The sequence below is a fragment of the Sus scrofa genome, chromosome 4 (assembly GCF_000003025.6).
Source record: "Sus scrofa isolate TJ Tabasco breed Duroc chromosome 4, Sscrofa11.1, whole genome shotgun sequence".
In the NCBI taxonomy this organism is placed as follows: domain Eukaryota; kingdom Metazoa; phylum Chordata; class Mammalia; order Artiodactyla; family Suidae; genus Sus; species Sus scrofa.
In genome coordinates, this window is record NC_010446.5 from 89,345,161 (window position 1) to 89,354,952 (window position 9,792).

Consider the following 9,792-nt stretch of genomic DNA (forward strand, 5'->3'; position numbering starts at 1 on the left):
ACATCATTTGCAATATTTTCTCCCAATCCGTAGGTGTTTTTGTTTTGTTTATAGTTTCCTGTGACTACTTAATTTTGCCTTGGGTTTCTATACAGCAACTTGATCCTCAGCATGCCTAAGAAACTGAGGCCATGGAGAGTGGCTAGGGCTGCTGTGGAGATGGACATGTAACTCAGGGATCTGACAGCACAGCTGGGCTCTTTCTGCTCCTGATCTTAACTCCTGGTCCTTAGAGAAAACAGCCTGAGGAGGGTGTGGATAGTAAGGCCCGGTTAGAGAGACTGGAAGGTACCAGGACCTGTTCCTCATGTATACCTTAAAGCTGTGACTCAATAGTAGCTTTCAAAGTCTCTGCCCACCCAACTATAGCATCTTCAATTTCCTGGGTCTGACAAAGAGCATCTTCAGTTTTCCAGATCATGGTAACAAATCACTAAGTTGTTTTTTTGTTTGTTTGTTTTTTTGTCTTTTTAGGGCCACACCCATGGCATATGGAGGTTCCCAGGCTAGGGGTCCAGTTGGAGCTGCAGCCTCTGGCCTACGCCAGAGCCACAGCAACTGGGGATCCGAACCACATCTGCAACCTATACAACCTACACCACAGTTCAGGGCAATGCAGGATCCTTAACCCACTGAGCAAAGCCAGGAATGGAAGCCGAGTCCTCATGGATAGTAGTTGGATTCATTAACCACTGAGCCACGACGGGAACTCCCACAAATCCCTAACTTCTAATATCCTTGACTGAAATCTGAAAGCCAGTCTTTTCCCTAGGGCTCCTGACTGGCTGACCTCACAGCAGCTGGATTCAGATCTGTCACACTCCTACCATTTAGGCAAGGAGCTGCCTGGAGGGATAGTGTCATTTTGCTTAAATCGTATTGGCCTATATGCCCATTTTAGGCTCTTGCTTTTGCTTAAGTCTTTGGCTGTTCTGCCAGACTCATTTTCTGCCTCTCTGGGAGAGAACAGGAAACTCCCCACCCCAGGGGCCTTTCCAGCTCTTCTCTTCCAGCTGTGTTTTCCTTCTCCCCTGAGCTTCAACTCTGACTCTGAGTCCTTAGCAGTTGGCATCTCACTTGGACATGGAGCCAGAATCTCTCATACTCCTTGGCTATATCCCCTCCCCGCCTCCTTAGTTCTGCACCTCCTCTAGTTCCATGTAGTAACTAGAGGTGTCTATCCATTGCTGCCCCAGACACCTAAAGGGAGGATGCCTACCTCCCCTGGTTAGTCTGAATCAAGCTGTATTTGGAAAGAGGCAGAAACTGGGGGAAGGGAGGGAAGAGGAAAAGGGGAAAGAGAAGAGAGAGAGAGAAAGAAAGAAAAGCCAATTTGCACTTGTCTGACACATACTTGACACCCCAGGGAGGCATCTAAAGTGGTCTATGACGACCCTGTAAATGATAGAAAACTGAAAGGATGTTAAGATAAAGTGAAGAAGAATTGTGAGAGATAGGGAGATAGAGCAACAAGGGCTCCTCCTTCTCTGGACCTGAGTTCACTTAATAATAATGTCCAGGGACAGCCTCTGTCCAGGAGTGGGGGTGGGGCAGACAATCCTGAAAGTCTCAGAATCTTGACGTGATCCTACGAATTTGGTGTCCTTGGTTAGCTGTTTTTGGTGAGCAAAGATCCCTACAGCTCAGCTTCCTTGTCTTTTTTTTTTTTTTTTTAGGTCTGCACCTGCGGCATATGGAAGTTCCCGGTCTAGGAGTTGAACCAGAGCTGCAGCACAGGGGTATGCTGGCCTACATCACAGCCACAACAGTGTGGGATATGAGCTGCATCTGTGACCTACGCTGCAACTTATGGCAACGCCAGATTCTTAATCCACCGAGTGAGGCCAGGGATCAAACCTGAATCCTCATGGATACTGGTCAGGTTCTTAACCTACTGAGCCGCAACGGGAAATCCATCAGCTTCCTAGTCTTAGATGTCTGCCCCAACCCCAAATCTACACCCCCTTGTTTCAAACCTTCACAAAACTCTTAATCAATTTTCTCCTTCCCTTAACCCCATCTTCTGACCCTGGAATCATCTCTGGTTCTCAGCATTGTTCATTACGCACAGAAAGCCAACTATTGGGCCCTAGGGGTCTTGGTCAGACTCTCAAGACTCTCTCAGTTCCCTCTGCCTGTATCTCCAAGGCTGTCCCATCCTTCAGGCCTGTCTTTCTGGCTCCTTCTTTATTTTCCTCTGACCTTTCTGCATTTTTCATTTCGGCCAATTGATTTCCTGGCTTCAAGCCTTCTCAGCTGAGCCAAAATGAGGACACAGGCAAACAGAAGGACAGACAAATGACTGGGAAGAGAGACTTCAAGAAGCCAAATCTTGAGACGTGATTGAGAAGAGGGCTGAAAGGAGTTTAAGAGAAAGGTGGAACTGAAAGCAGACCTGAAGTGGAGAGGAGTGGGAATCAGGTGAGTTAGAGAATGATGGAGAGGTGGGATAAGGATGGGGAAGAAGTTGAGTTTTCGAGGGACTTGACGACGATATCGTGTAGGAAAGTATCAATGGGTCATTACTGAGTGGTGGAAATTGAGGATGGAAGAAGTACCTGAGTGATCCTAACAGTAGGCATCCAGAAATCTCTCTTTATCTTAGAAATCTCAGAAATCTTTCTGTCTCTGTTTCATGTTTTGTCTCAGTCTCTTTGAATTACCACCCCCTTCAATAACTCCTGTGTGTGTGTGTATGTGTGTGTCTCCCTCTCCTTTTTTTTTTTTTTTCTTTTTAGGGCCACACCTGGAGCATGCGGAATTTCCCAGGCTAAGGTTCAAATCAAAGCTGCAGCTGCCAGCTACAGCCACAGCCACAGCCACAGCCACTCAGCAGGATTTGAGCTGCGTCTATGACCTACACCATAGCTCACCGCAATTCTGGATCCCTAACCCACTGAGCAAAGCCAGGGATCAAACCCACGTCCTCGGGGGGTTCCCATCGTGGTGCAGTGGAAACGAATCCCACTAGGAACCATGAGGTTGCGGGTTCAGTCCCTGGCCTCACTCAGTGGGTTAAGGATCTGGAGTTGCCGTGAGCTGTGGTGTAGGCTGGCAGCTGTAGCTCTGATTGGACCCCTAGCCTGGGAATCTCCATATGCTGCGGGTGCAGCCCTAAAAAAAAGCAAAAACAAACAAAAAAACCCCGCATCTTCATGGATCCTTGTTGGGTTCATTAACTCTGAGCCACAGTGGGAACTCCATCTCCCTCTCTTTTGTAGGTTTCTATCTCTAGGTTTCAACCTGTCTCCCTGTGCCCTGAGATCACTCTCACCACTTCTACTTTGTGTTTTTCTCTCTAGGTCTCTGTCCTTCTGCCCCCACTGTCCTCTCTCTCCTGTTAAACCAAGCCAACCATCTGATCTTTTGTTGTTGTTGTTTTTTTGTTTTTTTGTTTTTTTTTTTGCCACACCCTTGGCATATGGAAATTCCCTGGCCAGTGATTGAATCAGAGCCACAGCTGTGGCAACACCAGATCCTTTAACCCACTGTGCTGGGCAGGGGATCGAACGCATGCCTCTGCAGCCACCTGAGCCACTGCAGGTGGATTCTTAACCCACTGCACCATAGCAGGGATCTCCCCATCTGACTTTTCTGCAAGGAGCTTTGGAACCTTCTTGGAGTGGCCAGGCTTCTCCCCTTTGGCTGTATTCTAGAAGTTTAGAACCAGTTTGGGGTCCCTGGGACCAGTCACAGGGTATTATTATTGATGAAAATCTGAGTGAGCTTTAACATATGCTGTCTTTTCAGGGAATGGTCTTCCTCACAAAGGACCTTAGAGCATGGAGGCCTGGGCCCAGGGAGAGAAGCCAGCTGGCAAAGAGAGTTTAGACTCCAATCTTTGTTCCTCTACTCTTTCCTTATAGCCCATGGACCAATGCTTCCTGATCATTGCTAGTTATCACAGGCAAGGGACTCTTGCTCCGTTTCTTGATCCCTGGCCCTTCTTCTTTCATGCCACTTCTAGAACTGAGGGGAAAATTGAGATGTAGGAAGGCTTCAAGGTGTGGCCGGAGGGCAGTTATTAGGGGTTCCTGAAAGGGAAGGTGAAGTATATCTTTGGATTTGTGGTGGAAGATGCTCAGAAGGGAGTGAGGGGCATACGCTACTGCTTCTCCTGCAGACTGGGACTTCCTCCATCCTCAGCTCCAAGGCTCCCAACCTTGCTATCTCTGGGACTGAAAACAGATACAGGACAGGGTCCAAGTCTCTGAGTTCAGTGAGAGCAAGGTCGAAAACTAGTTCTGCTGCAGCAGGGCCTTGGGGGTATCTTGGAACATGAACGTCTGGCCCTTGCTTTCCAGGACCAGACAGTGAGAGAGCCTGGGGCACTGAGACTAGGGCTCCGCAACAGCTGCACCACATCCTGACCTCTGCCCAGGGCAGCTACACCTGCCTGCTGAGTGCTGAGCACGGATGATGGAAACAAGTGGAGCAGCAGGTCTGAAGTATCTTTGGGTCCCGGGATGGAAAAAAAGGAGGGGATTAGAGCTGACATAATGGAGAGGTGAATATTCCTGGACCGTACAGAAGGAAGATTATGCTAACAAATTTCATATGAAAATATACCCTCCAGGGAGTTCCTGTTGTGGCGCAGTGGTTAACGAATCCGACTAGGAACCATGAGGTTGCAGGTTCGGTCCCTGCCCTTGCTCAGTGGGTTAACGATCTGGCGTTGCCGTGAGCTGTGGTGTAGGTTGCAGACGCGGCTCGGATCCCGCGTTGCTGTGGCTCTGGCGTAGGCCAGTGGCTACAGCTCTGATTCGACCCCTAGCCTGGGAACCTCCATGTGCCGTGGGAGCGGCCCAAGAAATAGCAACAACAACAACAAAGACAAAAAAAAAAAATATATATATATATATATATACCCTCCAATTACAGGACTCTCTAGATCCTACTAGTTCCCCTGATTCCCATCTCCCACTCCTGTCCTCTCAACTTCTGCCTCCTCCTCTAATGTCTTCCTTTGGGGTCCTTTCAACACTTGCCCTCTCTCCTGAGGGTCCTCTGCACTCTTTCCCCCAACCTCCTGCCCCTTCCAGGCTTCTCAGCCCCAGGGTCTCATGGTGTCTTTCTTGATCTACAGTCCCCTATTCTTCTCTGCAGCTGTCCCTACCTCTGCCAGTGCCTGGTCCAAGGGTGATGCTTGACTGCAGAGCCTCAGGAAGTTTCCCTTGGGGAAGCCAAGTTGTGTGGTGGCAAGAGCCTAGGCTGATGGCCAGGAAGTGACAGTCTTTGGTTCGGAGAGGAATCACACCCTCATCATCTAAGCTGGATACTCGGAGATGAGTGTTAGAAACGACACAGGCCTGGTGTTACCTGAAGATGCCCTGATGGTGCAGGATCTGCAGGCTGGGCTGCCCCTTGGGTGCTGCCTATATGTTCCCCAACAGACGGGCTCCCTGAGAAGAGCCTAGCTCTTTCTGTGGTCTACCATGGGGACAGTGACAGGGAGAATGGAGCATAGCTTGGAGTCCTCACTAAAATCTATTCCCTCACCAAATTCTTAGGAACCCACCTAACCTTTGCTCTTACCCGCTCCTCACCACTGCAACTCTCACTGCTGTTGTCAACACTTGAAAGACTCTGATTTCCACGAAGTCTCCTACTCTTGTCCTGGGCCAGCTAGCACCTATTTCCAGAGCCTTCTAAAAGTGTTAGCCCAAGGAGTTCCCGTTGTGGCACAGCAGAAACAAATCCGACTAGTAACCATGAGGTTGTGGGTTTGATCCCTGGGTTTGCTCAGTGGGTTAAGGATCAGCATTGCCGTGAGCTGTGGTGTAGGTCACAGACTCAGCTAGGATCTGGCATTGCTGTGGCTACAGCTACAGCTCTGACTGGAACCCTAGCCTGGGAACCTCCATATGCCATGGGCATAGCCCTAAAAAGAGAGAGAGAGAAAGACAGATGCCTTTATTCTTTGACCCCATGTCTCTGGATTGGCTGCCACTTTTATTTTTATTTATTTATTTATTTATTTATTTATTTATTTTTCTTTTATTTATTTCTTTATTTTATATTTTCATTTTTATTTTTTGTCTTTTTGCCATTTCTTGGGCCACTCCTGCGGCATATGGAGGTTCCCAGGATAGGGGTCTAATCAGAGCTGTAGCCACCAGCCTACACCAGAGCCACAGCAACTCAGGATCCGAGCCGAATCTTCAACCTACACCACAGCTCATGGCAACACCAGATCCTTAACCCACTGAGCGAGGCCAGGGATCAAACCTGCATCCTCATGGATGCTAGTCATATTCGTTTCTGCTGAGCCATGACAGAAACTCCTGATTTTGTATTTACAGATGCTTGGGGAGTTCATGGGGTGAGAGTGAGGAGGAGGCTCTGAGAAACAGGACCCAAATATATCATGTGAGCAGCTACTTCCTCACTCCAGCTCTAGGGCTCTTCAGGAATGAATAAAATCCAACCCCCTGAGGTCTGAGGGACATTGTTAGGCAACCAGGAAGTGTGGTTGTCATTAAGGGATGGGGCTGGGTACTGGGAATCAGTGGGCCTGCAGAACAGGAAGGTAGGAAGAGCCCAGGACATGGCAATGTTTAGATGAAAGGTTCTTGGAAAGCAGGATGCCCCCATCCTGGGCACAGGGAAGCTCCAGATGGAGGGGAGAGCAAAGGTGTTTTGCAGTGGAGGAAAAGCTGCTGGAGTCCCTGCCTTCTGTACTGGGGCCCCTTCCCACCCCTCCATGGGTGAGGAGCAGCCTAGGAAAGAGCAGGAAGAGGGACCTAGACGCTTCTATCTGAAAAGCCTTGGTCGTGGAGCATGGAATCCAGTCCTATGTCAATAATCTTCCACTACAGTGTCAATCAGCCCCCCAACCCCTCTTTGGACAAACAGCAGAAACCAATGAGCAGATCAGGAATAGTTTAATGTCATGCAGAGAAAACAAAGCTGTACAGAACTGGACTGCAGACATGTTGTCCACACCCATGCTTCCAACTAGTTCCACTCTGATTTATTTATTTATTTATTTATTTATTTATTTATTTATTTTGTCTTTTTGCTATTTCTTTGGGCTGCTCCCACGGCATATGGAAGTTCCCAGGCTAGGGGTCAAATTGGAGCCATAGCCACCGGCCTACGCCAGAGCCACAGCAACTCGGGATCCGAGCCGCGTCTGCAACCTACACCACAGCTCACGGCAATGCCGGATCGTTAACCCACTGAGCAAAGGCAGGGACCGAACCCGCAACCTCATGGTTCCTAGTTGGATTCGTTAACCACTGCGCCATGACGGGAACTCCTCCACTCTGATTTATTATACATTCTTGTCTCTCCCGAGCCCAAGGGTCCCCCTGTCAGCCTCTGACTCTTTGACCTGGGATCTCACTGCAGACAAACAGGATATTACTCACCAAGAAGCTCTCCCATCTACTCCTTCCCCCAAGCCGTCCTCCTGATGCCCCACCCCCACCCCTTCCCAATTCCCACCCCTACTCCCCTTGACCCACTCCCTCCTCCCCGCACCCCACTCATTCTGACCCTCACTCTCACTCTTCTTCTCCCCCACACCACCCCACCCATCCTGGTCCCTCCCTGACTCACCTCCAAGTCCCATTGACACAAACAAAAATTTCAGCACAACCCACTCCAACCGGTTTGGCTTAGGTGTGCAGCCTGCCGTGGGGACAGACACAGGTTACAAGCGGATGCTTGGACCCATGTGGCTAATGAACATCCGCAGCTATGCACATTGACAGGCCCGGGTATGGACATGGCAGGTACGCGTGCAGAGACACGTAGGGAACACATGGTGGAGGGATATAGCATGTCACACTTGTTTATGTGTCTGTCTCTTCTAACTGAGGGCTCCTGGAGGGCAGAGACCTGGTGTTACATGTCTCTGCCCTCTCCCTGGAGCCTGGCACAAAGTCCTGCTCACTCAGTGTCTGTCGCATGAACTCAGGCATGCAGGCGTGCATGTAGGGATGTCACTCAGACAACATACGTGCTAAATATGCCACCTTGAATTGTTTCTATTCTTAGGGCCCAGAATGCAGGTGGGAGGAGGGTAGGTAGTGAGGCATGAGGGGAATCAGGGTGGGGGGTGGGGTTTCCATGGAGAACAAAGAGCATAACCCTGAAGACCAGACACAGGTCTGAAAAATCTTCCCCAACCAAAATTTCCTTCTAGCTTCAACCCTGGAATTTGCCTTCTGCAGGCTTCATTTCAGAAGAGCAAAGGAAAAGCCTGAGAATGAGACTGTGTTCCTCAAAGGCATGGCCCATGTGAGAGATACAGGATTGAGGGCACAAGAGGCCAGAGAGAGATATTTGCTAAATGCAGGCTAGAAAGATCCCTACCTCGGTCAGAGGTCTGGAGGGGTTGCCTGGCCCAAGTGCTCCCTTCCAGGCCCAGGGGTACCCTTAGCTCTCCCTTCAAGGCCACCTCTAGTGTTTACTAGGACATGAACATACTCGTGAAAAAGTATTTGGCACAGCCTGGCCTTAACACCTCTGGAAAGTCCAGCCTCCCTTCAGTGCTCCATATGTAGATAGGTGAGTGATGGTCCCAACCAGGGGCTCGAAGGTTTCCCAGTTGGCAGCACTGTGGATGTATTGGGAATAGAGAGACTGAAGGAGGAGTTCCCTGGTGGCCTAGCAGTTAAGGATCCAGCAGCATCACTGCTGTGGCTTGGGTCACTGCTGTGGCTTGGGTTTGCTCTCTGGCCCTGGGAATTTTTGAATGCCGAGGGTGCAACCCCCCAAAAAAGAGAAAGACTCAAAGAAAAATAAGAACTGGATACCCACCTGTGACTGAACTGTGCTCCCACTACCGTGCCTCAGTTTCTCCTATGGTTTCTTGGACCAGGAGGGGTAAATCCGTGGGAAGGAAAGGAGCTCCTCTGAAATCATGCGATAGGATCCAAGGTGTAATAATTATAATTATAACACAGGATGCTCCCCCCCTCCCATTCCCCCTGGCTCTACCCCACCCCTGCCGCAGTGGATCTCAAAGCAGCATCGGGGTGGGGCTGCTCCCCTGGCACAGGTGGGGATGTGAGTCCCTAAGAGGGGAAGGGGTTCCCCAAGGCGGAGGCGGAGAGAAATGGGAGTTCTGGCATTCTGCCTGACCCTCGAGGCTACTCCTGACCTGTGGGAAATAGCTCTCAAAAAGGAGGTTGATTCCATGGGCATGGCTGAGATTTGGGGATCTAGAGCCAGAGCTGGGGTCATTGTCCAGAGGAAGAGTTAAAGTCTGGGTCACTAACCAGGTCCAGGGGAGTCAGGATCTCCACTTTGCTGACCCTCCCTGGCCATCTTTTCTTTCTTTCTTTCTTTCTTTTCTTTCTTTTTTTTTTTTTTTTTTTTTTTTGCTTTTTAGGGCCTCACTCTTGGCATATGAGGTTCCCAGGCTAGGGGTCGAATGGGAACTACCACTGCCAGCCTATACCACAGCCACAGCAATATCAGATCCGAGCTGAGTCTGTGATCTACACCACAGCTCACGGCAATGCCCAATTCTTAATCCACTGAGGGAGGCCAGGGATCGAACCTGCGACCCCATGATTCCTAGTTGGATTCGTTTCTGCTGCACCACAACGGGAACTCCCTGACCACATTTTCCATTCATAACCTCGTGCCTTCAGTGAAAATGTATTCCCTCTCCATTAAGCTCTGTGGACTGTCCTAGCCCAGATGACAGAGACAAGATTGTAAAACAAGGAGTTCCTGTCGTGGCGCAGTGGTTAACGAATCTGACTAGTAACCATGAGGTTGCGGGTTCGATCCCTGGCCTTGCTCAGTGGGTTAAGGATCCAGCGTTGCCATGAG